Source organism: Sus scrofa, chromosome 3, assembly GCF_054392235.1.
Source record: "Sus scrofa isolate SSC_HxYL_T2T_F1_AM1 chromosome 3, Sscrofa_HxYL_maternal_Yorkshire_Landrace_v2.0, whole genome shotgun sequence".
NCBI classification, from domain to species: domain Eukaryota; kingdom Metazoa; phylum Chordata; class Mammalia; order Artiodactyla; family Suidae; genus Sus; species Sus scrofa.
The window spans coordinates 132,518,036-132,541,444 of NC_139385.1; the positions used below are offsets into that span (position 1 = coordinate 132,518,036).

The window sequence follows — 23,409 nt, forward strand, 5'->3', positions numbered from 1 at the left end:
CTTTCTTTCTTTCTTTCTTTTTTTTTTTTTTTTTTTTTTGCACCCACTAGCATTTCCATCTCATTTTAGTCTCCAAAATATGGACAGGAGGGCAACTCTAGAAAAATGGACTCCCACTCTGGCATCTCACAGGGCACTGATCCGTGCAGTGCTGAGCACTCGCATGGAGCATCCCCATTTCCTGCCCCCTCCCCCGATTCACCAGCGCCCCTGATTTCCTTCCACAGGGGGTTTGACCTTGCAAAGACCCTTCTTCCGTTTCTGGGCAAGGAACAGCCCGTTTTAACTCAAACCACGAAACGACCCCTTTCTCCTTTAAAGAAACGCTACCGAAGGTAAAATATCTGGGTAAGAGACGTTTTTCAACCCTGCATGCAAGAATGCGAATACGGGATGCAAAAGCAGGTAACTAGTTTGCGTCTGTCAGTCCCCGTTCGGCGGCTCTGAGTCTCAGACTCTGTTCAAAATAGACGACTAGACTGGGCGGTTGAACACCGTCCCTTTTTCTGCTCATTCACCATCGTGACGAAAAATCAAAACCGAAAAATGATCTAATCATCTCTAAATACTCAGAGACATGTGCTTATTCTGCGCCTACCTCGGTGTTTCTGAACACTCACATCCTCTTGGAAACCCACCCTGGTTTCCACACCATCTCATCCACTCAGTTTTACTTAACGAACACGTTCACTGCTCTTCCACGGTGAGAAAAATGGTGCACCAGCCCCACGGATGACAGGTTGGTACTTGACTGCAACCGCTCAATAGTTTTATCAGCAACCGGAAAACTTCACAATCGGTCAATTAACTACTTAAATCGGTGGAAGAAAAGCTGCTTATTTATAGACAAACTTAAAAAGCACCTCTGTTTCACCTATCTTAAAGCTAGCCTAAGATAAGCCCCCAAACACGCCGCATACAAACACTCCCCCTTCCCCCACCCCCATTATTCCAAAAGGTCCCTCTCGGACTAACTGCAGGTTCCATCACCAGCATTAACCAAAGCAGTTCTCACCGTGCCTTTAGCTGTATCTATGCAAAGCAAAGTATGTGACAATAGCCAAACCATCTCCCAGACAATTGGCTGCACTACACATGCAAAAATGCAACGAAGATTGTATTTTCCACTTACAGTTATAGCGCTGCGCACGGTCACTTAACGACAATGATAAAACTCAACAGTTCTTTAGAAATAACTATATGTGTATATATTTAATTCGGATAAACGGTTAAGCCGGCTCTGTGTGTGGTTCTCTCGCGCTCTTTTTGTCTCCGGAGCTCCAGGCTGCTTAAATCCCTCTAGGATCGCGCCTTGCAAGTCCAGCCGCCGCCGCAACGCGCTCCGGTAAATCTGCTGCAGATTGGGAATCCCATAGAAAAACCTAGGGTCCCTGGAACTGGATGCGCAGGCGCGCGAGCCTCCGCCTCTCCAGGCACCCCCTCCCCTTTCCCCTCCTCCCTCCCTCCCTCCTCCTCCTCCTCCTCCCGCTCCGCAGCACCAGCTCGGAGAGCTCTGGGGCCGGTGACCAAAAGCAGCCAGGCGTTGGCGCATGCTCAGTTCGAGGGGCTCGGAGTTGCCGCGAGTGGATTCCATGTCTCCAGATTTTAGCAGAAACTCAAAAGGAAAGTAGATAGGAAAAGGGAGCCTGGCCTCTGGGGCAACCCGCACCTGGACAGGCGGAGCAAAGTAAGTTACCCAGTCTGTTGGCGAAGGCGAGGCCAGAGGTGGAGAGCTTAGAGCCCGCTTTTCCCATGGCCCTCAGCCCTAGAGGGCCCTCGGCCCCCCTTTGTCAGCTTTAAGGTGAAGGTGATAACTTGCAGACATACCTTTCTCTGAAGGAAGCGTTTCCAGTAAGCTGTGAGGGCATCTTCCTGGCTCAAAGTGGAGAAACTCTTATGGTGGGCAGTTGGCGTGAGCCATTTCTTCCGAGGGTCTTATACTGGGAGGACTAGGAGCTGGCCTTTTAGTATCCGCTGCTCAGGAGGGTCCGAGTCCAGAATGGCGTGGAGAAATGTGTACTGAGGGGACCTGGGTTTGAAGCTTCTTGCCTTGGGTGACCTTGGGCGAATCATGCTAATTATCAACATGTGTTTAACAAGGGCCTTCTTTATGCCCTTAAGACGTTTTATTGAATATGCTTGGGGAGGGGGGCAGTGAAGGGGAAGGAATGAACCACTCTTGGAATTCCAGGGTTGAGGGCTTGGACTAAGACGTCTTATAAAGTCCTCTTCTTTTTTTTTTTTTTTGTTTGTTTGTTTTTTTGTCTTTTTGTTGTTGTTGTTGTTGCTATTTCTTGGGCCGCTCCCACGGCATATGGAGGTTCCCAGGCTAGGGGTTGAATCGGAGCTGTAGCCACCAGCCTACGCCAGAGCCACAGCAACGCAGGATCCGAGCCGCGTCTGCAACCTACACCACAGCTCACGGCAACGCCGGATCGTTAACCCACTGAGCAAGGGCAGGGACCGAACCCGCAACCTCATGGTTCCTAGTCGGATTCGTTAACCACTGCGCCACGACGGGAACTCCCTAAAGTCCTCTTCTGTGTTTCTGAAGGACTAGGACGTTGGCCGGCCCAGCCCCGTCCTAACTGTCCTAGCCAATGCCTAGAAGACTTGGCAAGGAGTAGTGCCCAGTAAATGCCTGGTCGCTTCCCTACCAGAAAAACAAGGAGAATTCCCACATGTTCCCAACCTGCCTCAATGGTGTTGTTTGAATAACTCAACCACCTGCCTACTGACTTAAGGTACCTTTCTAAGCTTTGGTGATACCAAATGTACACCTCCAGTCGAGGTGTATCTTCAGGCGGTAATTGCACTTTCAAGGAGGGAGATTCTGGAGGCGCTAACAAGATCCAAGCAGAGAGCTTTGCAAAACGCCTTCAAACCATATCACGTCCAGGAAAACTGCAGTTAACCTTTGGGGTCTGAGGACACCAAGAATATCTCCCGTGGCAAAGGGCCTCGATTCTGATAAATCTCTGCTGCCAGGAGGGCCTACTCCTGGCTGCTAGTTGGGGGCGGGGGGGGGGCGGAGTCTCTCTTGGAAGAACCTGAGGCTACTTAAGCAAAGACCAAGAGAAACTCCGCCCACCGAGTCTCTGGCTTTGCAAGGCTAGTGCTAGGTGAGGGCCTCGGGCGGGGACCCCTCAGCCACGGCCCAGTGCTCAAAGCCCACCTGGACGGCTCTGGGCCCAGGGGAACGTGCTTCGTTGGGCCAGACCCCTCGGGCAGGTGGCGCAGGGAGGGAAAGCACTCCCGGGACTAGGCTTGCCGCGGCGCCCTCCCGGCGGGGCTCTTCCGCGCGGTGCTGGTGGCCGCGGAAACCCGGAGCGCGGATTGGCGCGGAGCAGGGCGCGCGGCCCCGGCGCGCTGCGGCAGCCGAGTAGGTCGAGGATCTGGCGGGCGCCAAGCCTGCGCTCCCCGGCCGCAGTGCGCACTGCGCAGCGGGGCTCGCCTGGCCGATTCTCTCCGTTTCTCAGGGTGCTGTGCGGGGGCAAAAGTCAGTTCTAGATAAGTCGCTTTGGTTGGCCAAGGAGACAACCTCCGAAGCTTTCAAAGTAATTTCCCGTCTTTTGTCGATTTCCCCTACTAAAGCATTTTACGCTGTGCTCTCTGGTTTCTTTCTCGAGAACAGTCTCCGCACTGCAAGCAGGGTCACGATGCCTTTTTGCGCTTCCGAGAGTTGTACCTATTTATTGTGCCCTGGAGGTCTCTTTCGTAGCAGGGTTAGGTTTGAAATAACTTACTGACAACTTGTGTTTAGGAAAAAAAAATGAACACATACTTTAAACCGTGTTCTGCTATAGGGGAGATGTGATTTAAATGCGTGCGTTTTGTGAAGCAGCTTTGTCTAATTGGGCAAGCAGCTTTTTGTTGTTGGTAACCTCTGTTTGCACCGAACCGTCCTTAAGACGATACCTTATTTTTCAGTCTCTGGTTATCGTGCAGCTTTATCTTTTTAAGCTCTATGAATTGTTGTTAAGATTTGTGTGTTGCCTTTTATATATACAGCACTAAGTCACAGTACGGAAGCCGATCCTAAAAACACCAAAGGGATGTGATCATTTAAATTACAGAAAGCGGTTTCTCTCTTTATAGGGTGGTAAAATGAACACTCTTTATAGTGTGGTAGGGACATTAAAAAATGAGGGAGCCTCGGGTTTCTTTCCTTCTTCAGTCATTTGCAGATGTCACTGGTGATCACAGAAGACCAGAGATGTGCTGCCCCGGTGTAGAGGGACTGGAATACAGCAGCACCGTGTTGAGTGAAGAATGCGGTTTATTGGCTGTAGCATTTGTCCCAGTACTTAACAGCCAATTCCCCAACCCTGGGGATCGCCAGTAGTGTCAGCTTTTACATCCTGGAGACTGGGGCGGGAGGAAGAGGGGGTGAGTCTGGGCGCAAGGAGGGGAAGGGAGAAAGGTGCTATAGGGAGAGCGTTGTTGGTTTTTGGTTTTGGTTTTTTTTCTGGAGTACCTGGTAGAATCCTCAATTGCCCAGAAACAACAGAGAAGCTATTTTCCTTCCCTCGGTTGCAAATATATTCTTTTCTGAAGTCACCTTACTTCTGCCTCATTCCTTTCCAGATTCAAACAAACAAAATAAAACCAAGACCGACTTTTCAGATATACACAACTTCATTTAATATTTCCATCCACTTTTCCCGTGGTACGGACAAGTTGAGAATGGCAGAGTAAAAGTGCAAAATGCCAGTAGTGTAACACGTCTAAGCTTGTGGCCCTGTGAGCTCATGGTAATATTATTTATTAGACATGCTGTGTATAAAGTATGTGAGCCAAGAAGGGTGGAACTTAAGGCATGGAGGCATTTAGGAAATTGGAAGAAAAATTAAGTGTTTGAAAGACAACATTAGAAAATGAAAAGAGACAGGAATTGGAAAAATGGATTTATACTCATTTAAATTCATAAAGAATAATGATAGTAATTTTCTTGTATGGGAAAGTGCCTTTATTTCAAAAAGCTAAGGGTATTAATCCTTACAGAGGAGAAATGTTATGTAAGATAATTATGTTTATCCTGATTTTTTAAGTCCTATTTTAAAAAATATGTGGATAGACCAACAAAAGAAAGTAACTTCTCTAAAAGACAAACAGAAAGTTCTCACCTAGAATAAAATCTTATAGCAGTTTTTATGACACATAAAGCATTTTGCTGTATTTGTTTGTACTCCTTCTATATGTTCTTTTTCTAAAATAAATGGAAAACTGCAAGATCCTGAAGGAGTGACCCCCCATGCAATTAGAGGGAGAGTTCCATGCCTCTCTCTACAGAAGAGGGATTAAAAGACCTAGTTTTATTGGATTCATTTGATCATTTCATCCAGCCCACTCCTGATTTATCTCTGGAATCCATGACTGAATCTAAATTCAGTTTGAAAAATCATTCTTTGCCATGTCACCAATTTCCCTTAAAATTTGAACAAACTGTAATAAAAGTTAAGTCCCTGCCAAATAAATTGTCAAAGTTCTGAGTTTCCAGAAGCTTCTTGGAATCCCAGAAATAGTCACACTGAGTGCAAGTGGTCTACAGCCTTAAGAATAGAAAATGCTTAATTCCAGAGTTCCCTTGTGGCTCAGTAGGTTAAGGACCTGGTGGTGTCACTGCTGAGGCTCAGGATACTACTGTGGTGCAGGTTCCATCCCTGGCCTAGGAACTTCTGCATGCCTTGGGTGCAGCCAAAAAGGAAAAAAAAAAAAAAAAAAAAAAAACCAACCTTAATTCTTTTCTGTCTTCTGCATTTGGGGCTAACCTATATTTATGCTCTTAAATTGGAAATTTTCACCACTGTTGTTAGTGACAACACAAAAGAAGTGATGATAGAACTGGACTATTCATGACCCCTATTCTTTTTCTTCAATGACCTTTTAGGTAGTCTGTTTGCTAGGCTGTACTCTTGTTTTAGTTGGATGATTAGCCACTGCAAATGTAACCACAGACTCATATTCTGGAACTTCTGTACTTTGAAGACCATCATATCCTGAAGGGTCTTCAAAGGCCCATTTGCCTGAAGCAGGTCTTATGACACCCCCCCTCCCTGGCAGTCTCTATTTTCCTTGTTATAGTTCCTTTGAATTTTTACTCAAACTCAACAGAGAATCTTAGCATAAAATTTAAGGGAGCAATAAAAACAATGAACTGTACACTCTCTCTGAGATACCAACAAAAACAAACCCATCCTTTACCAAGGGATTTTCACAGTGGGGTTTACATTTTTGTCTATTGCCTGAAGGAGGAAAGAAACAGTTGGCTCCCTCAGTTCTTAGTATTCTTATCATATTTCTCCTTTCAAGTTCATGTTACATTCTTAAGGAGGCTCAAGAAGAAAAAGAGTAACCATTGATGATCTTTGATTTTTTTTTTTTTTTTCAGAATGTAACTTTAGTATCTGTACCATAGTCTTTAGGAGGGTGGATGGTACTGATGTGTTTTTTGTTTTTGTTTTTTGGGGTTTTGTTTTTGTTTTTGTTTTTTAAAAAGAAAATGTTTGAGTGTTTAGTAGTGGATGCAGGTTGAATGTCTTTTGTTCTTATTCATTTATCACACACCTATTAAGCACCTACTCTGTGTCAGGCAGTGTACTGAACACTTTATATGCAATATTGTATTTAATAATAACTCTATTTACATGTGAGATAGGTACTATTATAACCCATTTTGCAGAGGAGGAGGAAACCGAGGCAACATAGGTATTAGTAACATCTCCAGATGCCTTCTTCAGTTGGTCTTAATTCCTCCTTCGTCTTCACTCTATTCCAATTAACATTATGGTTTTCCCTCTATAATTTAAATCCACCTAATCTACCTATACATGATAAATATAAATACTAAGATCATCTTATTTCTCTTCAATAGTCTCCCATCTCCTCCTGAGAAAACTTCAAACCCTAAGTTGTGTGTTCAGAATCTTCCACCATGTGGCAAACTGCTACTTGGCTGCCTAACCACAGAGCATCTATTTTTGGCGGATGAGAGAGGAGGGCAGGAAGGAAACAGGCTCAGATAAAAGTCTACCTTTCCCACCATTCCTGCCTTTTCATCTACCTAAAGAACAGAAACAGAAGTCTCCCTCTTTTTTTTTTTTTTTTTTCCTGTTCTTCCTATATTTCTCCTTTATTATCCTAAAGAGGGAGGGTTCTAGAAGAGAAAAAATGCTCGATCGTGATCTTAAATCCAGACATTACTCTCCAGGTCCTCATTTAGGGCTGCTTATAGAACATCTGCATGTGAATTTCTTAGATACTTTAGATGTAACATCTACAAAATACTTATCTCCTCTTCCCCTCCACCTCTGCCAATCTCCCTGTGCTCCCTAGCACTTTGAAGGGGCCTCCTATGAACCCAGTCCTCTAAACCAGAACCTTAGGTATCACATTCAGCTCCTCCATCTCTCTCATTGCTCATCAAACCATTACTTAAATCCTATAAATTCCATTTTCTGAACGTCTCTCAAACTCGTCTCTCACTGCCACTGCATTAGTTCGGCCTTTCATCATCTCACTCCTGGTAACTTGTTATTTTTCATTTTTGTAACTATTGAAAAAAACTTAAACAAAATCATATCACTCCCTTGAATAAAACCATCAAGTGGTTTCTTATTTTATACAGTAAAAATAAAAATGTCTTAGCACAGTATACAAGACCCTTTATTCTATAGCTCTTGTATACCCCTCTAGCCTCATCTCCTGCTGCATCTTTTGAGTCTTTTGGGCACCATCCGACTATGGAGCTGTACTTCTCTGTACTTTTAGATTTGCTCCTTCTCTCTTTTTGGGAAGCTCTTCTTCCCTTTGCCTGGAAGGTCTCTATTAATCCATCAAGCTCAGATAAAATATTATCTCCTGACAGAAGAATCTTTCACTTCCTAGCACGTAGTGTTCAGTGTTGCTCTGAAGATTAACTGAGACAGCATATATGAGCATACCAACCGTGAAGCTCTATTTAAACATATGATACACTGTAATAGCAATTCATCTGTTAATTCCTAATACAGGTGGTGGTTGAAACATGAGACTAGATATAATGGCCAAGGGACAAGTAGAGAGAGAAAGGACGAGAATGGTAAATCCTTGAGGAATCATCTAAGTTTAGAAAAAAAGGAATTTGGGAGAGTGTATTGTGCAAACCCCAGGAAAGTAATAACTGTTTTATTCATTTTGGTACTTTGAAGCAGCACTTAGGATATTATCTTTAAAAAAGGTGTGGTGGAACTAAAATAATAATCGTCAAGTGTTTTATGTGTATCTAACCCAGCTAAAAAGGAATGTGACCCACAGTGCAAATAAAATAATAATAGGTTTCCAATATATGCATGTTGGTTGAATTGCTTTAGAAAATATTAATATTTAATTAAATTGATAATTATTCATTTATCTATATGTAAATCCATATTTGAGTCTCTCTGCCTACTTATCTATGCATCTATCCAGGCATCTATCTATCTATCTAATTTTTTGTTTTCGTATTTGGGATCTGTAGTAGATAGCTTTGGGGGAATATGCCTGGCTGACAAATAAACAGCTCTCTGGTCTCTCGTATAGTCAAAAGAAATAGGTCTCTGGCTTGGTTGGATATTAGAACCTAGTATCCAACCTGTTGCTTGGTTGAACATTAGAACCTAGTGAGGCCAACTGGGTTTTTTTCTCCCAGAAATTTGAAGTTGACATGGAGAGTGTTGTGTCCATTTTTCCATGCTCCAGAAAATTTAATGTGTAAACTTTTCCCGTCATGTTTAGCTTTGACCATTTTCACTGTATTCTATGGAGGGTCAAAACTTTGTTTTCCTTGACACTGATTTGTTTTTCTGTAGTGTTGATTCTGTTATTTTATGTCCAGGGCAGATTTTGATTCTATTAATACATTTTATATGTTTTATTTTTCAGCTTTAGTGTTTCTGCTTTATCTCACTTTATTATGTCCCTGCTTTAGTTCCAGAGGCCGCTTCTTTTATCTTTTCCGAAGATGCAAAATAGCTGCCTTCTAAGATTTTCTTCCGTTTCTTATTTTTTAGAAATAAATGTTTCCTATGAGTTTCTAGAGCAATGCCTTCTTTCCTGGATTTGCACATTTTCTATGCATAGGTACAATATTGTTTTGTTGTTTTTCCCTACTTGGAGAGCACTATTTGGTTCAAAATTTTCCAACAGAGTTGAGTTTGTATTTCCTTTAGATTCTTTCGCTGTTCACTTGGGCACTGGTAATTTCTCTTAGACCTAGCTTTAAAGGACACATAGATATGCCTAGCCATTAGTTCAGTCTACTTTCTTGTAGAAAGACAACATATAATTCCAGGGAGTTCCCATCGTGGTGCAGTGGAAACGAATCAGACTAGGAATCAAGAGGTTGCGAGTTCGATCCCTGGCCTCACAAGTGGGTTAAGAATCTGGCGTTGCCGTGAGCTGTGGTGTAGGTCGCAGATGGGGCTTGGATCCTATGTTGCTGTGACTCTGGCATAGGCCAGCGGCTACAGCTCCCATTGGACCCCAGCCTGGGAACCTCCATATGCCAAGGGTGTGGCCCTAAAATATATATATATATATGTGTGTGTGTGTGTATATATAATGTGTGTATATGTGTGTGTGTGTGTGTGTGTGTGTGTATAATTCCAATTTCTTTATTTTTAGTTAAGTTTTTATAACTGGTACATCATATCTAACATGATGAGCTCTGAATCCATAGGACATACATGTCATAATTTTGTTTTTGTTTTTTGGGTATTTTTTGCTTTGAGGGCTGCATCTATGGCATATGGAAGTTCCCAGGCTAGGGCTCAATTGCAGATGCAGCTTCCAGCCTACACCACAGCCACAGCAATGCAGGATCCCAGTTGCAACTGCTTCTACACCACAGCTCATGGCACTGCGAGATCCCTGACGCACTGAGTGAGGCCAGGGATCAAACCCACATCCTCATGCATACTAGTCGGGTTCATTTCCACTGTGCCACAGTGGGAACTCCCATAATTTTGAAATTATTTAAATTTGATTAATCATTTAGAGGATAGTAATGATTGTAATTTGGAAATCCTTTTTAATGATCCATAAAATGTTGAAAAAATATATATAAAATCTATAAGCAAAAAAAAGTTCAGTTAACTCAGAACAGGAAAAAAAAAAATGTTTCCTAATTACCCCCTATTACCATTTAGGTAAGAAGAAGTACTGGATTAAATAGTATCCCCTCAAAATTCATGTCCATCCAGAAACTTAGACTGTGACCTTATCTGGAAGTAGGTTCTTTGCAGGTTAAGATGTGTTCATAATGGATTAGAGTAGGCCCTAAATCCAAAATAACTGGTGTCCTTTTAAGATCAAAGACTCAGAGACCAAGAGAGACACACAGGGGAATGTCAGGTGACTATGGAGGCTGTTGGGCTGGACCCTCACAAGCCTACAAGGCCCCATGCTTGCCCAGCTTCAAGGCAGAAGAAAGAGGCCAGAGGCAGCATCAGAGATATGAATGGCTTAATGGATGAGGGAATTTACATGTCTGAAGGCCCCCCCCCCCACCAATGTGACGCAGATGGCGGTGGTCAGGGCGAGGTAGCAGTCTTCACTTGGAGGGGGTTGGGGGAAAAAGTGTTGGCTCATTAGTTACCAGGGAAACCAGTGAGGATTATGCCCCTTACCACCTCTTTGATAAGCTATCATTAGCTGGGGCCTGGGGCAAGTAAGTGGGAAGGTCGTTCCTGTGCTTAGGGTGTAGGTAAAGCGGGGATGTGCAGAGAGCAAGAGAACAGCCATTTGGAGCAGCCTGACCACAAAGAGTCAGAGATTGGGGTTACGCACAAACCAAAAGAATGGCAGGGATTTCCAGCAACCACCAGAAGCTAGAAGAGGGGCTTGGAGCAGATTCTTCCTCAGAGCCCCAGAAAGAACCAACCCTAGTGACCACCTTGACTTCAGACCTCTGGCCTGCAGAACTGTGTGAAAGAATACATTTTTGGTGTTGTAAGCCACCCATTCTGTGGTACCTTGTTACTGCAGCCCTAGGAAATTAATAGATAGGATAACTGCATTTAATTATAGCATTCAAAAGACAGATTTACAATAAAGAATATTCTGGCATGGAGATAATAGATAAAATTTTCTTTTCTACAAATAGTCATCTCTCATCTTTTTTTTTTTTTCTGTGAAAATCACTTGATTTTAAATTAAGAGACATTGATTCAAAAACCAACTTTGCTACTCAATTAGATGTGGTCTTGGGAAAATCTAAGTTCTCTTCAGGACTTGATTTCCTCATTTATAAATTGAGGAAGACTAAAACTCTACCTAAAAGTATAGCACTATGGCTCAAAAATTTGAAATATTGAGCATCCACAAAATTCCAGATAGTAAATTAATAGAGATAATTTGGGAATGGCTCAGAGGAAAACGAACCTGACTAGCATCCATGAGGACACAGGTACGATCCCTGGCCTCTCTCAGTGGGTTAAGGATCCAGCATTGAGTGAGCTGTGGTGTGGGTTGCAGGTGCAGCTTGGATCCTGCATCGCTGTGGTATAGCCCTGTGGCTATAGCTCCGACTGGACCCCTAGCCTGGGATCCTCCATATGCTCTGGGTGCGGCCCTCAAAAGACCAAAAAAAAAAAAAAAAAAAAAGTAGTGCTAATTTGCATCCAAGATAATATTGAATCAATTTCTTGCAATTGAAAACCAAATTAAATTCATGGTTTTGAGTTCATTTAAAATAATTTCCTTAGAGACCTTTCATATTGTTGTTGATGAAAATCAGATTAGGGACAGTGATCACAGCACCACTGCTAGACCTAATGCAAGTTGGTTTAAGATTTCTCAGGCTCATTTGTAGATGTTCTAATGAAATTGTGTATTAGCACTATAGTGTTAAACAACATTTTGAAATTAGACTTACACAGCACTTTGCCAATATAATGGTTTTTAAAATTAGACTTTACTTTTTAAAGCAATGTTAAGGTCACAACACATATAATGTTTTTGGAAACATTCATCAACCATAGATAGACCTTATTGGTTCCAATTGTGCAGATTGTAATACAGTATTAAAAGTTCAAAAAAAAAAAAAGTTCAAGCATGTTGTTTTTGGATTGGTTCAAAAATAAGACCAAATAACAGATTAATTGTATTGCTTCCTTAATATAGACCCTTGACATTCCTTAGGGATGTTCCTAAGACTTCTCAACTCCCCACTGTATTAATATCACTCTAAGATCAAATTGTTTTGTTGACAAAGTAAGCCATATTGCCTACTTATGGGATATGGACACAATAAATTAAATGTGCACAGCAAAACTACACTGAGGTGTAGATACTGAGTGACATTTGGCCAGATTTACTATTATTTAGTTATCACTTATAAGCACCAGTTTCATAGTTGCATAAGATTTACATCTGGGCTTTAACAAATGACATATTACTGTCATTATAACCTTCAGGGTCATTCACAAATAGATACAGCCAAAGATTAAATCGAAAGCCACATTCTATTAAAATCCTGCTATCTGGAAACATTAAAATGTTCATACATTATTGTACTACTTGAAAAATAAGTGATTGAAACTTGAGATCGTGGCCATTTAGAAAGCAATTTGAATCCAATGGATGGATGAAGGTCAGTTTTGAAAAAGCTAAAATTTACTCTTTGGTTTTTATGAATTCAACATGCATTTTTTAAAATAGGGCTTTCTAAATACTTCCAAATAGATTGAAACTCTTTCTCCTTAGGAGCTAATAACTCTATTAATCTAAAAGAATGGACATTAATGATATTACTTATGCTTATACTCTTTCTGTCCTAAAAGCTGTGTGAATAATCTGCCACTTAGTTTAGGAGGAAAGAATGCAGTAACCCAGCTCTATTTATGTTCATCTGAGGAGTATGCATTTCTTTGGTAGCTGTTAAAATACCTTCTGGGGTCACCTTAAAACTAATTAGGAAAGCCCTATTCAGGAACATTAAGGCATTTAAGACACACTGTTCTGCTGCTGTCAGGTGAGTATGCTTTCTCTATTTTTTTTTTTTTTTAATCTTTTTAGGACTGCATCTGAGGCATATGGAGGTCCCAGGCTAGGGGTCGAATTGGAGTTGTAGCTGCTAGCCTATGCCACAGCTATAGCAACTCGGGACCTGACCTACACCACAGCTCTCAGCAGCCCTGGATCCTCCTTAACCCACTGAGCGAAGCCAGGGATCGAACCTGCGTCCTCATGGATGCTAGTCAGATTTGTTTCCACTGAGCCATGATGGGAACTCCAGGTTAGTATGCTTTCTACTTTGAATATTTCTTTCCTGCTCCTCCCATAGCGAGGATCATACTGTTCTTGGTGGTGCATTTTATTCAAAAATAGTATAAATGAGTGGAAAAATGATGAAATGAATCTCTTCGGATTTATGACAAAATCTTTTTCCTTCAGAGAAAAGAAAATTTTACTTTTTGGTAGTTTTGGTGATGCTCTTCTTCTGTGGAGCTGAGGCAACTAACAGGCTGTGGTAGTAATTTTTGACCAGATCCTAGATTTGAAATTAGAGTAGAATACAGTTGGCCCTTGGAATCCACGAGGGATTGGTTCCAAGACCCCATGGATATTAAAATCCATAGATGCTCAAGTCCCTTATATTAAAATGGTGTAGTATTTCCATATAACCTATGCTTATCCACCCATATACATTAAATCATCTCTAAATAACTTATAGTACCGAATACAATGTAAATTCTATGTAAATAGTTGCCTGTTTTGCTTTTGGTAACTTTCTGGAATTTTCCCCTCAATATTTTTGATCTTCAGTTGGTTGAAGCTGTGGACATGGAACCCCTAGATACTAACGGCCCACTGTAGAATCTTTTAAACGAGCCTGAACAGCAGAAGATCTTCTCAAACAAAGATCTTCTGACTCATCAATTTGTACCACCAAGTGAAGAATTTTGAAATGAATTGACAGATTTCCACCAAAGAGTCAGATTAAGGGCATTGCTGAATTTTGGATGGCTGTAAGATTTCCTATTTATTCTTCAAAGTCTTGTTCAAATACCATGAAGACTTCCCTGATTATCTCTTTCAGAATGATACTTCCTTCTTATCAATTCCTCTAGACTTAAGATGAATGGAAAAATCAATGAAATATCACCAAGACATATGGTTTTCCTTTTAGATTTTAATATCCAACTATATTTTAAAACTACTTAGTGCAGAAGCTATGTCCTACATTTCTACTTTGTATCATTCAAAATGCCAAGTTCTTGGTTCATAGGAGAGCTTGGCGATTATTTGATGGATTAATTTCCTCTTTCTCTTTCTGCTCATTTTTAGTGTGTTGTTTTTCTATGATTTTACTGTCTATAAGAATTAAAATTCAGATTGGAATTCTGATAATTGGAAGAATTATTTTTATAACTTAGTAATGATTATGTTTCATAATTGGTATGGTAGGTGGGATACATAATTTTCTGTTTACAGAATCTCAGACAATGAAAGTTGTCCTTGTACTGATCTTAAGGAGAAAATTTGACATCTCCTAGAAGGTGATTTTATTTCTGATTATTCAATATAGATTTGAATATATTCAAATATATTCCAGATATAGTGGAATATATTATAAAAGAATTTACTCAAGAAGTGACTTAGTGTTTGGCTTAATTTCCTTGAACATCATATAATTAGATTTATGAAAGAAAGAAGACATTAGATTTAACAAAAGGAGTTCCTAGGGTTATTTGACTGGCAATAATTTTGCAATTGGCATTAGACATTGGAACCAAAACATCTTTTGGCAACCAATGTAATCATTTGCAATCCAAGAAAATGTTTATATTCTTCCTTATGTAGTTGTCCTCTTCCTCCCCTTCCTCCTCCTCTTCCTCCTCCCCCTCTTCTTCTTCTTCATTGCTGCTGACACATGAAGATTGCACTAGACTTTATTTTTTTTCTCTAACTGTTCCTTGACCTGATCATAGATTTTTAAGGCTTTTGTAAAAGCTTAAATGGTTTTTCCTTTTATATTTTCTAAGGGAAATGTCATATATTTTAACATTTTGTGAGTGATTATCTATATGTAGGTAACACTTGTTGATCTAAAACAAATAGACTGCCAATTATTTCTCCAGCAAAGATGGGCTTATTGAGTACCTGCAGAGCATTGTCATCGAGGTCTGCAACCATGGCAAGCCGCAAGCAAGTGCCTGCACAGGCAAGGGAAGAAGAACTCTTATAGAGGAGGAAAGCTTGGAGGGCTACAGTATACAGAGGCCATAGCTTTTCATTAGCTGAGCTGTTACCATGAAAGGAGAGGGGGCATTTTCTTCCTCTTAGGCTCTGCTGTTGTCATATGGAATGAGAGTTTCTCCCTATGGTCTCCTGACTCTATTTAATATAGTTTTCTGTTTATTAATTTTTCACATTTTCCCCTTTTAATTAAGATTTTTCTCTAAAAGCATTATGATCAAAAGTCACGATTTCCAATTTAAGTGGCTTTTTGTCCCTCAATATCAGGAAGGGCCTTTTGTGAGTGTACTGTCTCATATTAGAGGGAAAGTGCACAGATGGGAAACATATTGAAGTGGTATTTATGTAACAAGAAGGGGCAGGAGGGAGACTCTCTCAGGCACTCTTTATCTAAAGTCCATATGTTATCAAAATCATAGGCATTGGAGATCATCTGAAGCATTATGTTATCATCAGAGTTTCAGTGACAAACTTCTAACAGGCATGGTTTGGATATTTGGGGAAAGCTGGATCATCAGATGTGTCTGCTTTAATTCTGGAAAATCATTACTTTCAGGTTACCAGATAAGGGGCAGATTAGCCAGATTTCATCACTTTCTTTAGGGTGTCATGTGAAACCAGGAACCTATTCCTTGGGATTTGGTGGCACAAGACATGGTTAGCCATACCTGACAGGAACCTTCTCAACAAGGTGGATGAAATTCTTCTGCAGGGGTCTTTTCCAATAGATGAAGTTTCCGTGGGTCACAATATTATTTGTGGGTCAAAAGAAGCAGGAACCAATTGCACTGGTCATCCTGTGACTGTCTCAAAACATGAGAGTTTATGAGTTCCAAAGGGGTGGGCCTGAGATTTAGAAGGACCAGTGACAATGCTTTTGGTTAAGGTAGTTGGACAGCCTGTATGAATTTTGCCAATTGAGTCTTAATAATAATGCTGCTAGTGCATTCCACTAGGAGAATTTAGTGTGTGAAGTGCAGTAAAATATTGTAAAAACCAGCCAAACAGTGCAGACTTGTCCAAGTAACTGACCCAGACAATGGGTTCCTGAATTATTATGAAATTCAAGAGAAGTTCCTCAAGTAGGAAAAAATTTTTTTTCCAAAAGAACTTTAGCCCCAGAAAAGGCAGTAGCCTGTCTGTAAGGGAAGGCTTCAGTCCAGGGTGAAAACATACAAACTGTGATTAAAATATATTTATATTCATGTCATGGAGGAATTTGTATGAAATCCATTTGCCAGACCTCTAATGATCTGTTAGGCAGTTTAAAATTTCCAGAAATTTTTCTAATTACAACCAGAACACCAGCCCACTAGATTACTATATGATCAGGCTTAGGCAATTGCTAGTGATGACAAATTGAAATTGTAATGCAGTAATCATAGTTCAGGCATGCAAGAATGAATTTGGGCAGCCACTGAGCACCTGGTCTCAGGCATTTCCTGAGAACCTGAACTTTCTGTGAACTATACCTAACCCAAGGTTTTTAAAAACATCTGCTGGTTGCAACATTGTGTCTCAAGGTTGTTCTCACTTCTAACCATGCAAACATTTTGGACTCCAACCAATCTTTACTTAAGCACACTTACTTCTTGCAGCTCCAATTGTAGTTATTGATAATTCATATAATGAACTGTGGTTCTTGCCTCCCCCATTTTGTAGTCCATCAAAACACAATTCAAGTGCTTCCTGAACACAATTCAAGTGCTTCCTGAATCTTTTGTCTCCTGGGCTGCAGTCCTAACAGACCCCAAATAAGGACTTTTTTTATTTTAATCAGGTTTCTGTTTCTCAGATTTTGGTTAATACTGGATGACTTTATTGGGCAATTCTTAAGGCTCTTCCAATGCTTGTTGTTTGGGATAAAATTTAGGTTTACACACAAAGTACCTAGTGACCCTCTTCATGAATGCTACTGTCAGCTTCAGACTTTTTTTTTTTAATGGCTGCACCCATTGTATATGGAAGTTCTCTGGCCAGGTATCGAATCCAAGCCACAGCTGCGATCTATACTGCAGCTGGCAATGCTGGATCCTTTAACTTACTGCGCTTGGGCTAGGGATCAAACTTGCACCTCCACAATGACCTGAGCCACTGCAGTCAGGTTCTTAACACACTGTACCATAGCGGGAACTCCAACTTCAGATTTTTTTTTTTTGAAAAGAAAGTTCTGGTTTTCCTTACATGTTGATTCCACTGAGTAGCTTTTAACTTTCTGTTTATTTGTGAGCTGAACCGGGACCTTTTCCTTCCAGTAAAAAGGACCAGGATGGAATGGGAAACATGCCCACCCCAGATTTAATCTGTCAAACTAGCTCTCACATTCTAGATGAGTCACCTAAAAGGAAGGCCGCTAAAGTTTTTAATCTTCAAATGAAAGTCCCTAAATGAAGTCCAAGCCCTCCTAGTTTCTGCTCTTTCCCATTGCTGATCTCCATTTCTGTTTCTGACTAGAAGTCTCATGCAATAGAAGGTTTTAGCGTTTTCTTCAATGCAGTCTACCTAAATCCAAACTCTTCATATTTATCTTCAGGATATACCCCCAAACAGGTACAGTCTCTCCCCTTCTCTCTTCTGTTAATGGTGTTTCTATCTGCCTAATCATTTAAATTTGAAACCTTGGGATCATTGCTGATTCCTTAGCTGCACAGCAGCACAGCAGTAATTAAATTATAGTAATGATTTTTAAAAATATCATCCCCATTTTTTTCCTTCTCATTCCTATGGTTGATGCTCAAATACAGATCCTTAACATTTCTGGGGGTATGGGAATAACCTGTTAACTAATAATTTCTGCTGAAGACAGCATTCTCTCCCATTTGTTTCCAGTTCATCCTAAATGCAGCCACTAGGTGAATTTTTCTAAAATAGCTATTTTAAATACCTCTTTCTTCTGAAGCAAACCTACAAATATTATCTTTCCTATGGCATAAAGTTCACATTTTTTAAGTCTGTGTTTCAAGATTCTGAACACCTTTATCTCAAGTCTCTTTTCCTGCTTATTTTCTTTTACCACCTTACAAAAATGTTCTCTCTCAACATACTTGTTTACTCACTATTGCCCCAATATGTCTTACACTTTTGTTATGCCTTTATTCATGCTCTTATTCTCATCTGGAATATATTTTATTATTCTGCTTATATCCAAATCATAAATATTCTCTATGATGCCTTTTACTCCTATTTTGATCCTAAAAAATTCAATTCTTTTGAACTAGAAGTATATATATTATTTATATCATCTATTTATAATTACATACAAGTTTTTTTTAAAAAGTTTATATTGTTATTAAATGTTTTTCTATTGTTAATGCCTTGTCTCTATGTCATAACTTCCTTGTATAGCATCTTGCACAATACTGAATATATAATAGATACTCAGTATTTAATGTCTGTTTCATTGAGTAAAAACTGGTTCCCAGAGTTCCCATTCACAGCACAGTGGAAACTAATCCGACTAGGAACCATGAGGTTGTGGGTTTGATCCCTGGGCTCTCTCAGTGGTTAAGGATCTGGCATTACCTGAGCTGTGGTGCAGGTTGCAGACGTGGCTTGGATCCTGAGTTGCTGTGGCTGTGGTGTAGGCCAGTGGCTATAGCTCCGATTTGACCCCTAGCTTGGGAACCTCCATATGCTGCGGGTGCAGCCCTAAGAAAAGACAAAAAGACCCCCCCCAAAAAAAAATAAATATAAAAAGCAGACTTAAAAGTGTATTTGAAAAGTGGACTGATGCCTATATATCAGTGAGGATATTTAATATATTTGAAAATGTCTTATGGTATGTATTTCAGTCACTTTTTTATATTAAATCTAGAGAGAAAATGAAAAATAATTATTCTCCATGGTACTCTTTATAAAACAAAGGAAAATGAGCAGTTTGACAAAGCAATGAAAAGTCTAGAAGAAATTGGGAAATCCCCTTTAATGATTTTTTTTTAAAAAAGGATAGCCTAAGGATTCTTATTCTAGAATGGTTAAAGAAGCAAATGGGTTCCTGTTAATAAGTATAATACCTCTACAGAGCTTGTCACTTGTAAGGCAGTGTCCTACATGTTTTACATATTGAATGTAAAATCCTATAGCCACTGCATGGGGCAAGTACTATTACTATCATTCTCATTTTACAGTTGTAGAAACAAGCACAAAAGGTTAAGGAGTTTACCCCAAAGTCACATGGATAATAAGTTTTGGAACCAGGATTCAAATCCAAGTAGGTTAGTTCCAGAATCAATACTTCGTTCTTTTTTTAAAAAATAGAAATAAGACATACATACAGAAAAAATTATCATTCATAAATATACAACACAATGACTTGTCGCAAAATGAGTATACCTCCCATAAAAAAAAGTAGAGGACCAAAGCATGAGGAAGTCTTCTGGAGTAGAGAGTCCATAAATCTTATGTTCTTAACTACTCTCTATATTGCCTCTAAATAGATTTCTGGACATTACTCTCCACCTTAAAGTTCTTACTATGATTTCATTTTAAGTTGACTGAAATTTGTAGTGCTCATTCTTAAAAAGCAATAGGAAATAGCAACAACAACAACAACAATCCTGAATTTTGAGGTTGTTTTCTTACCAGAGTTTGAATCTTTTTTTTTTTTAATTAAAAAAGACAAATTGGAGTTCCCGTCGTGGCACAGTGGTTAACAAATCCGCCTAGGAACCGTGAGGTTGCGGGTTCGGTCCTTGCCCTTGCTCAGTGGGTTAACGATCCGGCGTTGCCGTGAGCTGTGGTGTAGGTTGCAGACGCGGCTCGGATCCCTCGTTGCTGTGGCTCTGGCGTAGGCCGGTGGCTATAGCTCCGATTGGACCCCTAGCCTGGGAACCTCCATATGCCGCGGGAGCGGCCCAAGAAATAGCAAAAAAAAAAAAAAGACAAACCACTTTATAATTCTGCTGAATCTATGGCAAAGTGAAGTAAAGACACACTTCTGAGCAGTGTGGTTAATGCGGTCTTGACTACATGCAAATGCAAATGCTCTTGTTATAGGTCTGTACTGAAGGACAAGGGCTGCAGAAAGGGTTAATGGCAAATGACATTGCCATGCTGTTTTTAGTCTTCTCTTTGTCAGCCCCCAGCACCAAAGTATCCTGTAGACCTCAGATCAGTTACTTTTTGGAGTTTAAATATTGTTTCTATTTTGAAGTTCCTGACAAAGTTTGAATTTATATAAGCACTTCAAGAATGGGTAATTATGGTTTGAGACAATTAGTTTATGTCAAACCCAATGGAAGAGGTCTTTTCTTCAATGGCATGCATAAGTTAAAATATTGCCTTTTTTGGGGGAAAAAAAAACAAAGAGGAATTTGGAGTGGAAAAGATGGTGCAGCTATCACTATGCAGGAAGAAGGCTATTCAACAAGGAGACACATATGCATTTAAGTATTCATGACTATAAGTCTATACTTTTCAGAAGAGAATGGCATCCAATACTGTGTTGAGCACATATTCTGTACTAAATATTTCTTGAATTGAAATAAGGTTGTGGGAGTTCCTGTCGTGGCGCAGTGGTTAACGAATCGGACTAGGAACCATGAGGTTGCGGGTTCAGTCCCTGCCCTTGCTCAGTGGGTTAAGGATCCGGCGTTGTCGTGAGCTGTGGTGTAGGTTGCAGACGCGGCTCGGATCCCGCGTTGCTGTGGCTCTGGCGTAGGCTGGTGGCTACAGCTCCGATTAGACCCCTGGCCTGGGAACCTCCATATGCCGCAGGAGCGGCCCAAAGAAATAGCAAAAAGACAAAAAAAAAAGAAAAAAAAGAAAAAAAAGAAATAAGGTTGTGTTGTATTTGTTTTCACCCCTCAGAGATGTTATAAGCAAAAAACAAAACTTCTGTGCCTTTTCAGGCTTTGTTATTCAAATAAAAATTATTGCAAAATGGTGATCATAAAGTTGTGTTTATAATCTTTTGATTCATTATATAAATTTTTTTTTTGGTCTTTTTAGGGCTGCAACCATGGCATATAGAGGTTCCCAGGGTAGGGGTCAAATTGGCACTGTAGCCACTGGCCTACGCCACAGCCATAGCAATGCCAGATGGGAGCCACAACTGCGCTATACACCATAGCTCACAGCAACACTGGATCCTTAGGACACTGGGTGAGGCCAGGGATCGAACCTGTGTCCTCATGGATACTAGTCAGATTTGTCTCTGCCTAGCCACGACGGGAATACCAATTGTATAATTTTTATACTGAGAACACACATATTTATTTTTCCTTTATATTCTAATTAACAGAGCTTAGAAATATATGGTCACAGTGCTTCTGCTTCTCCTTCTCATCTTTCAGTTTTTCACATGAGGAAAAGGATCTTCATCCCACCCATGTCGACTGTGGTTCTGTCTTTGCTTAGCTATACCTTATATTCCAAGCCCAGCCCCTGTCCTGTGTCTCTCCTTTCTTAAAGATGGGATTATAGCATATTCTATATCTGTGCCTTCCCAGGTTATTGTCCAAGATAACAATAGATAACTTTTAAAAATTCACCTCTAGAATCCTGAATTGTCTCTAGAAATTACGAGTTTCGTTTTTGGAAACTGATATGTAACTGTAGTAAGTGGATGAGTAGCATGACTGGCCTCAGGCAAAGTTGCAAAACAAGTGACATTTTACAACTTTCCTTTCTATTCATGATTATGCACCACGTAAAACAATAAATATTATGTATATAATGAATATGTGTCAGATAACATTATCAAAGTAAACGTGTAGTCTTGTCCTACTTTGTTTCTCATAGGGCATCATTATCTATGAGAAACTTTTAAAAATTAAGGAAAAGATTGCTCTTTAGTAGAATTGTGTGATAAAACACTGCAGTGGGCAACTAACTGCTTTTTCCTATGACCTAAAGTTGCATTTCTTCCCCACTTTTGGTGATTCTTGGCTCTCTTTTTTCAAAATCCTGTTTGAGGGAGCCATGGCCTTGGTCGCATTTTTCTATCAATTCTTATAAGATCCACTGATGTATAGAACATGTTGAATTCAGTTATGAAGAATATGCCCAACTCATTCATTACAGTTAGAGAAATTCTGGGGTGTATATTACATGCACGGTAGGTAAGTTACTATATTACAGCTTCTATTTCTATTTGTTTTTTTAAGAAAATACCATTTAGTTTCTTCTGGAGCCTTGGGCCAATGACTTTTTTAAAAATTTTATTTATTTCTTTTTTTCTTTCTTTCTTTCTTTTTTTTTTCTGGTGTGATGCCCAGGAACCAATGACTTTTCTAATTAGCTCAACTTTACTTCTAGTTCTCAGTCCAATCCTCGAGCTATTTCTGAACTTCCTTTATCTCTGAAAAAGTGGAGTTCTACTTTTTTGGACCTTAGGTCATTTTTTGGTTTTCTAGCTGAAATGACTCTCCTGAGGCTGTCTAGATCCTGTTTTTCAAGACCCAGTTCAAGTCTCTCCTTTTTGCCTACCCATTTAGAACTGATTTCATCCTCCACTGAATTCCTTATGGTATCTATTTCTTGATAGTGCTTATTTTATTTATTACTCACTTGGTACGTGCAACCCAACAATTAAAAAAATTACTATTTACTGTATGATGGGTCCCATGCTAAACATTGGAAATACAAAGGTAAACAAGATAAGTGTCAAGGAGCTAACAATTTGGTGAAGGCAATAGTATATATATATAAAAAACCAACTATTATGTCATTTTAAAGTATTACAATAGAGGAGTTCGCTTTGCGGCTCAGCAGAAACGAATCTGACTAGTATCCATGAGGATGCAGTTTCAATCCCTGGCCTTGCTCAGTGGGTTAAGGATCTGGCATTGCTGTGAGCTGTAGTGTAGGTCACAGATGTGGCTCAGATCCTGCATTGCTGTGGCTATGTTGTAGCCTGGCAGCTGCAGCTTTGAATCAACCCCCTAGCTTGGGAACTCCCATATGCCACGAATGCGGCCCTAAAAAGCAAAAAAAAAAAAAAAAAAAAAAAGGTTAGAATAAATGTCCGAAATGAGGGGACATGGATAAAAATCTATTAGTATAGAGAAGAATGGGAGTTTTATAGAAAATGACAGGCTCATGGGAATGGATAAATGAATGTATCCTTTAAGAATAAGCTTCTGAGCATCATTTCTTCTTGGGTATCTGTCCTAAGTCTCCAGACTAGGTTTGGCCCCCTCTCTTCAGTGCTTGCTTGGATATTCTTCTACTGTAGCACTTATTATATTG

The 23,409-nt window shown here is 40.1% G+C and overlaps 1 protein-coding gene and 1 long non-coding RNA gene across 4 annotated transcripts in view; one reads left to right on the plus strand and one right to left on the minus strand.

Annotated features, from left to right (window-relative positions):
- The window catches only part of VSNL1 (visinin like 1), a 110,112-nt gene extending 108,756 nt beyond the window's left edge, over positions 1 to 1,356 (minus strand). For all 3 annotated transcript variants that reach the window (XR_014839792.1, XR_014839791.1, XM_021087821.2), the window contains exon 1: positions 1,133 to 1,356. The gene's annotated coding sequence lies outside the window, so the exon portion shown is untranslated. The remainder of the gene's footprint in view (positions 1 to 1,132) is intronic.
- Positions 1,357 to 1,556: 200 nt separating this feature from the next.
- LOC146404943 (uncharacterized) lies at positions 1,557 to 5,091 on the plus strand. Its single transcript, XR_014839806.1, has 2 exons — positions 1,557 to 2,223; positions 2,534 to 5,091. It is a non-coding gene; the product is annotated as an uncharacterized LOC146404943 (long non-coding RNA).
- Positions 5,092 to 23,409: the final 18,318 nt, after the last annotated feature.